We start from the raw sequence: 6,698 nt of genomic DNA on the forward strand, positions 1-6,698 counted from the left end.
CGCGACTCAGGCTCCCGGAGACCGCGGTTAGAGGCACTTGGCGAGATCGTCCGAGGGCGACAGACGCTTTTCTAGGAGGGGAGCGACCAGGTCGTTCTCCAGACCCGCAGCGATGTCGTCCTGGCGTGGGGGCCTCGGCTCCGGCCCGGCCGGTCTCCGGGTCCAGTGCGGGGCAGCCCGGCTTCCCTCCCGGCCAAATTCCAGACGTTATAAAGGACGTGCTGCTCTCGGTCGACATGGCTGCGGCGGCAGCCGCGGAGACGCCCGTGAGAAACAGGAGGCAAGGCTTTGCCCGGGATCGTCTCGGCCATGGCGCTCCGGCCGCGGTTCTGGGAGTTGCCGTCGGTTGCAGGAACCCCGAGTGTAGGTTCGCAGCCGTCTCAGCCAGTTCCCAGCCTGCAGTGAAGCCCGAAGTGGACCCTCAGGACGACGAAGCTGTTGCCCCAGAGTTCACCAGCCGGAAGCCCCGGAATCTGGAGCTCTCATCTGTAGCCAGGAAAGAGCGGGGTTGGGCGGCAGCGTGGCCCTCCCGTGAGTTCTGGCACAGGTCGCGAGTTACAAGGACGCAGCCTCATACAGAAGCACTCGTTGAGCGTGGAAATGGCCAGGTTGTGGTCGCAGCGTCCACTTGTGAATGGGCTACTAAAAAGGACCTTTATAGTACCAGAAACGTGGTGGCTTGTGACGGTGTAGGACGAGTGCGGGCAGAGAGTTGCTTAGAGGCAGGAATTAACTTCATGGTCTACCAGCCAACCCCTTGGGAGGCAGCCTCAGAATCCATGAAGCGACCACAGAGTGCCCGGACAGGTGGCGTGGCTGTACAGGAACCTCGGAGAATCTGTGAAAAGATAGAAGCGTTAATTGTTCTGAATGTGATGAAACTATCCGCTGCTACAGCCACCAAAAGAACATCTGGAAGAAAAACCGACTTACAAGTTTATAGCAATGATGTCACAGTGGAGTATTATTCGTAGTTAACGTCATACACCTTCTTGTGTGTGTGTGTTTTTTTAAATCAAGGGCTAAATTATTCCCCTCTCTTGAACATGAGACAAGTATCTAAGAAAAGCAGTCACCAATTATAATTAACTTTGAAAGATAAATTAAAAGTTGTTCATCAGTTATAAAATAAAGGCAGATTATGAACTCTTAAAAAAAGAAAAACAAAGGCTGTGCTGGGGGAGGGCAGGGAGGACGTGGAAGGGAATTACCTCCCTCCAGGAGAAAGGAAACTGAAGCCATCGTGCTACCTTGAGATGGGAGAACGAAAGACTCCAGAGACTTTGCCCCGATCTGGAAGCGAAGCAGGAAGCGTCACAGCTTAAAATAAAGCAGCATCTGTACGTTACCGAAATGAACCAGAACAGAAGGAGGGAGAAATCAGCCGCCCAAGAGCATGACAGATCGCGCTGCAGGGTCAGCCGCTGAAACTGCGGTCCGCTGCGCAGCCCGCGCGGGCGGGAGCTGGTGCTGCAGCAACGACCACCGCGCCGGCCTCCCTGGGTCATGGGCTCAGCCATCATGCTTCAGCTCTCCATGACGGTGGCAGAAATTAGCACAAGTTCAACACAGCACAGGGCAGCTTTGTGATACCGAGGATCTTCTTTTAGGAAAACCGGATATTTCACCCCCGCTCTCTTCTGGATCATCGTGTACTCCCCAGTCAGCAGAGTGTCTTGGAGCAAATACGTCTGACGTCTCGATTGAGTCTTCTCAGTTTCTTCAGCAACAGATAGAAGAGCTCAGGGAATTACTGCAAGAAGAACTCTTCAGGAACATAATGTCAGATTGTCCAGCTCGATTGCTGCCACCGCAGAGCTGGAACAAAAAAAATATGAGCAAACTGATACAGACATTAGCTAAAGGACAAAGATGGTATTTTATAAGATTACTTAAGGAAAAAGACCTCTTAAAGCCAAAAGTGATGAGTTATTTTCTTTAAATGAAAATGTCACTAAACAATTAAATGAAAATGAACTTTGAGGCAGGAAGTAACAAACCTCAAGGAGAGAATGTTAATTTTAGGAATGGACATTAGAAAACTAGAAGTGGACGATGCAGTGGAAAATTCAGGCCAGCAAGCCAGGGTGCAGGTACAGTCATTGCAGGAACAACTGAATGTAGTCTCCAAGCACAGGGATGAAATTGCACCGCAGCTTTCTGTCTCTCAGGAGCAAGTGAAGCAGCATGCTCTGTCACCAGCCAACCTGCAGATCCTATTAGAGCTCTTCCAACAAGAGGAAAAAGCCATGCATTCGGCTGAGCTAGAAAAGCAAAAACAACTCGCAGCTGCATGGGAGAAAAAGGCAGAAAATCTGGAGGGAAAAGTGACATCATTACAGGAACGTTTGGACGAAGAAAATGCTGCACTGGATTCAGCATCATGACTCACAGGACGGTTAGAGCTAAAGGAAGAACAAATTGAAGAACTTAAAAATCTAAATGAGCTCCAACGAGAAGTGCTCAGTGATCTACAAGAGAAGCTGATGGAGTTAGTAAACAGCACAGTTGGCAAAGTGGACAAAGTTCTAATGAGAAACCTCTTCATCGGACATTTCCACACACCAAAGAATCAGCGTCACGAAGTGCTACGACTGATGGGAGCATCCTGGGTGTCAGAGGGGAGGAAATGGAGCAGCTGTTTGATGAAGATCGAGGCGATGTTACCAGGTAGATGACCGGATGGCTTGGAGGAGGATCAAAAAGTGTCCCCGACACACCTTTGAGGCCAAATCAGCAATCTGTGCTTAATAGTTCTTTTTCAGAACTTTTTGCTAAATTTCTGGAAACAGAATCTCATCCATCTCTTCCACCTCTGAAGCTTTCTGTCCACATATGAAACCTCTAGATTCACCAGGAAGGAGAAAGCTAGATACAAACGTTCCAGGAAGTTTTAAAGATACAACTGAATCCAGGTGTGGGAGGAGAGCAGATGTTCATTCATTCTTGGCTCCCTGCTCCTCAGCTGGGCCTCTTAGTAACCCGGCTGGACTGGGACCTGGTGGCCCGGGCGTCTTCCTTTGAAACCCACCTCAGATGTTTGCCCATGTTTTCAAGACCCCTGTCTCTCACCAGATTCAAAAATCTAGTCAAAATAGGTTAATGACTTGAATTTAAGACTGGTAACTCTAAACTACTAGAAAAAACATGGAAAATGCTCCAGCACCTTGGTTTGGGCAAAGACTTTTTTTGGATAAGACCTCGAAATCACAGGCAGCCAAAGCAAAAATAGGCAAGTCGGATTACATCAAGCTAAGAAGCTTCTCCACAGCAAAGGAAACAAACAATGAGACAACCCACAGAATGAGGAAAAAATATTTCCAAACTATACAGCTGATAAGGGACTGATAATCAGAATATATAAGGAATTCCAGAAACTCAATAGCAAAATAATAATTGAATTAAAAATTGGCAAAAGATCTGAATAGATATTTCTCGAAAGAAGACAGATAAATGCCCAACATGATATGAGAAAAAGATGCTCAATATTACTAATCATCAGAGAAATGCAAATCAAAACCACAATGGGATAACTTCTGAGCAGCAGATGAGGACCTGGTGGGTGGGGTGAACTTTTGGGAGGTGCCCAGGAAGGCGGGGACATGGAAGGGGTCACTGCTCTGGGGGGCAGGCACCAGGGTCTCCTCCTGAGTTTCCAGCCTGCCTGCCCTGATGGTGCCACCTGCAGGTCTCATCCAGGCTCAGGGCTGACTCACATTCACACCAGTGGGCAATGGAAGGATGGTTACAACAATATGCATGCTAGCTAAACGCAAGGCTGTGCCATGAAGTGAAAACAGAATATAGAATTTCTTCACATATTCCTATAAATACATGAAAAATGATTTGTGACTGGTCAATTTGGGACTTGACAGTGGGGTAGAGGAAGGGAGGAGCCCCAGATTCCTGGGATTGAGACTGAGTCATTCAAGAGGGAAACACCTGGGAGGGAGCCCTGGGCAGTTACCTGTGTAGGGTTAGGGCAGGAGGTTTTCCTGGACATCTCTGGGCCCCCATAGTGGAGACCCCTCTATGCCTGCACTCTCCCTGATCCAGAGCTACCCTTTTGGGTGGCATGGCCCCCTGCCTGTGACCCAATGGCTCCCAGCAACCCCCGACCTCCTGGTCTACAAGTTCTTATGTAATTCTCACCTCTTGGTGGATTGGATTTAGTGAATTGCTTCTACCCAAGAGAATATGGCAAAAGCCATGAGATGTCACTGCCAAGATTGAGTTATGAAAAGTCTGTGACTTCTGTCTTGCTCCTTCTCCTCTCTCTCTCTCTCTGTCTGTCTCTCTGTCTCTCTCTCTCTCTTCTCCCAGCCCTAACTGCAGGGAAGCAAGCTGAGGTATTATTAGTTGCCCTATGGAGAGACCCAGCGGCAAAGAGCCAATGGAGGACCTGGCTTACAGGCAGAAAAACAACTGAGACCCTCAGTCCAAACTGAAACCTGCTGATTACTGGTGGATGAGCCAGAGGAAGATCCTGCCCCATCGACCCTCAGTTGAGACCACAGCCCCGGCCTCCCAAGAGGCCTTGAGGCAGAAACACCCAGCTGAGCCATGCCAGGATCCTAAAACACACAAACTTTCAGATAATTATAATGCTTGTTGTTACAAGCTGTAAGTCTGAGTATTGTCACCAGCAATAACTATTATTACATAGTAGAGTCTCCAGGCCCTGGGGTGTGGCCCTGCCCTCCTCCTTCCCTTCCCTCCTCTCCTCCCAGGCTCCCTCCAGCCACACCGGATGTCTTTCTCACCCCCTCTGTGGCCAAATTCATTTATGCCGCCAAGTCTCTGAGGAATAGACTCTCCCTCTTAGTACACTGTTGCCAGACTTGTGAGGGGCTGCCTCCTCTTGTCTTTCTGGTCACAGCACAAATGTCACCTCGTTGAGGCTTTTTACACCTGCACACCTAGTGGCCACAGCTCTCTGTCCTGGCACCTGCTCTGTTTCACTAGAGCACTTGCTAGTCTCTCCCACATGCATTCGCTTTCATGATGTTGTCCATCTCCCCGTCCAGACCACGAGCTCTTTCAGGACAGGGACCATGTTGGTTACTTTCATCATTGCTCCCAGGCCTAATGTGGCCCCTGCATAGGGTGACAACTTGGGGCACAGTTTCTGTGTGAGTAAATGAGGTGATCTTGGGCCCCTTCTTACCTCTGAGCAGCTCACACCGTGGAGAGGAATGCTGGTAATGAAAGGTGCGTGTTGAGTCCCAGGTGAGGGGACACAGCAAATGAACCCCAATGTTGCCAGCTCCAGTTGCTCCAGCAGAGCACAATAGGCACTGTCTTCCCCTGGTGCCCCCTCATGGTCACTGCAGCACCAGGATGGGGGGTGGACTAAACACAGCACACTTTTGTTCAGGTGTCCTCAAGGTAGTGTCTCTCTCTAAACACTGCAGGGCAAGTGAGTGAGACCTACAGGCTCCAGGAGGTTGGCAGGGACCTCAGAAGCCTCCCCTTCTCCCTGTTTGCCTCCACTGTTCTGGGGTGTCCAGTTCACTCCCAAGACCTCCTCGCCCCAGCCAGGGCAATGACTCAGGCTCCACTCACAAATGAGGACCCCGAGGCTCTGACCGGGACAGTCTTGTGCCTGGACCTCAGAGATGTGGTCCAGTGCTTTACCACATTCTGCACTACCCCGAGCACTTAGTCCCACAAACCCACAGGCTGCTCTCTGCTCTGAAGGGTCTCCAGGGAGTAGAAACCATTTTCCAAGGGCCTGGGAGCACAGTGGGTACCTGATGAAGAACTAAAGCCAACAGACACTTCTCCAAGCCTGTGGGACCTTTGAGGTCACCCAGGCCAAGTGCCCAAATTGAAGGGAGGTATTTGAGGCTTTTCCCATGCAGCCCCCTCCACATTAAGTAGGGGGTCATCCAGGTTCCACGTACCAAGGGTTGTAAACTCAGAACCCCAGAAGCTGTCATCCTGAGGCTACCCCGGGGATGGGCCAGCCCAGGAAGACTCTGGGAACCTTGGAGACCCTGCCCTGGCGTCTATTATATATATTTGCTAAGGGGATATTTTTCTTTTGTCACAAAGAACAGAAAGATGGCAGTCAAAGAGCACATAGAAAAGCACTGCAGACCTGGGGAAGGTCCCATTTTTGGGACACCTTAGAACTGCAGGGTGTGCGTATTCCAGTTCCTATAACCGCAAAGAATTTCCTCTTAAATATGGACTGTGTAGCTCTTCCCTGCAAATTTACTCCCTTTGCTCTGGATGAAACCAGCTTAAATAAGAAGGATCTGAGAGAAAGAAAGAGCTGCCCGGAAGAACATTGATCTTGTAAGTTCAATGTGTGTGGCGGCTGGCTGGGGACAGGACAGGGGCTGCGTGCCGAATGCTGGCCCTGCTGCAGCTCTGTTGTAATTATTTTTTTTTAATATAAAATACTAAGGAGGCACCCATGTGTTTATTACATGGGTAGCTTGTATAGTGCTTAAGTCAGGGCTTTCAGTGTTCCTGTCACCAGAATAGTGTTCATTGTACCCAAAAAGTAAGTTTTTATCCCACATCCCCCTTCCCAGACTACCCTCTTTTCGGTATCCAAGATCCTATATATCTCTCTGTGTCTGTGTGTACCCATAATTCAGCTCCCACTTATTAGTGAGAACATATGGTGTTTGGGTTTCCATTTTTGAGATGCTTCACATAGAATAATGGTCTCCAGTTCCATCCAG

The 6,698-nt window shown here is 49.4% G+C and overlaps 2 pseudogenes; both read left to right on the forward strand.

Moving 5' to 3' along the window:
• Positions 1-309: 309 nt before the first annotated feature.
• LOC105815830 lies at positions 310-974 on the forward strand (annotated as a pseudogene).
• Positions 975-1,353: 379 nt separating this feature from the next.
• LOC105815831 lies at positions 1,354-3,024 on the forward strand (annotated as a pseudogene).
• The last annotated feature ends 3,674 nt before the right edge of the window (positions 3,025-6,698 follow it).

This window comes from Propithecus coquereli, unplaced genomic scaffold, assembly GCF_000956105.1.
Source record: "Propithecus coquereli isolate 6110/MARCELLA unplaced genomic scaffold, Pcoq_1.0 Scaffold349, whole genome shotgun sequence".
In the NCBI taxonomy this organism is placed as follows: domain Eukaryota; kingdom Metazoa; phylum Chordata; class Mammalia; order Primates; family Indriidae; genus Propithecus; species Propithecus coquereli.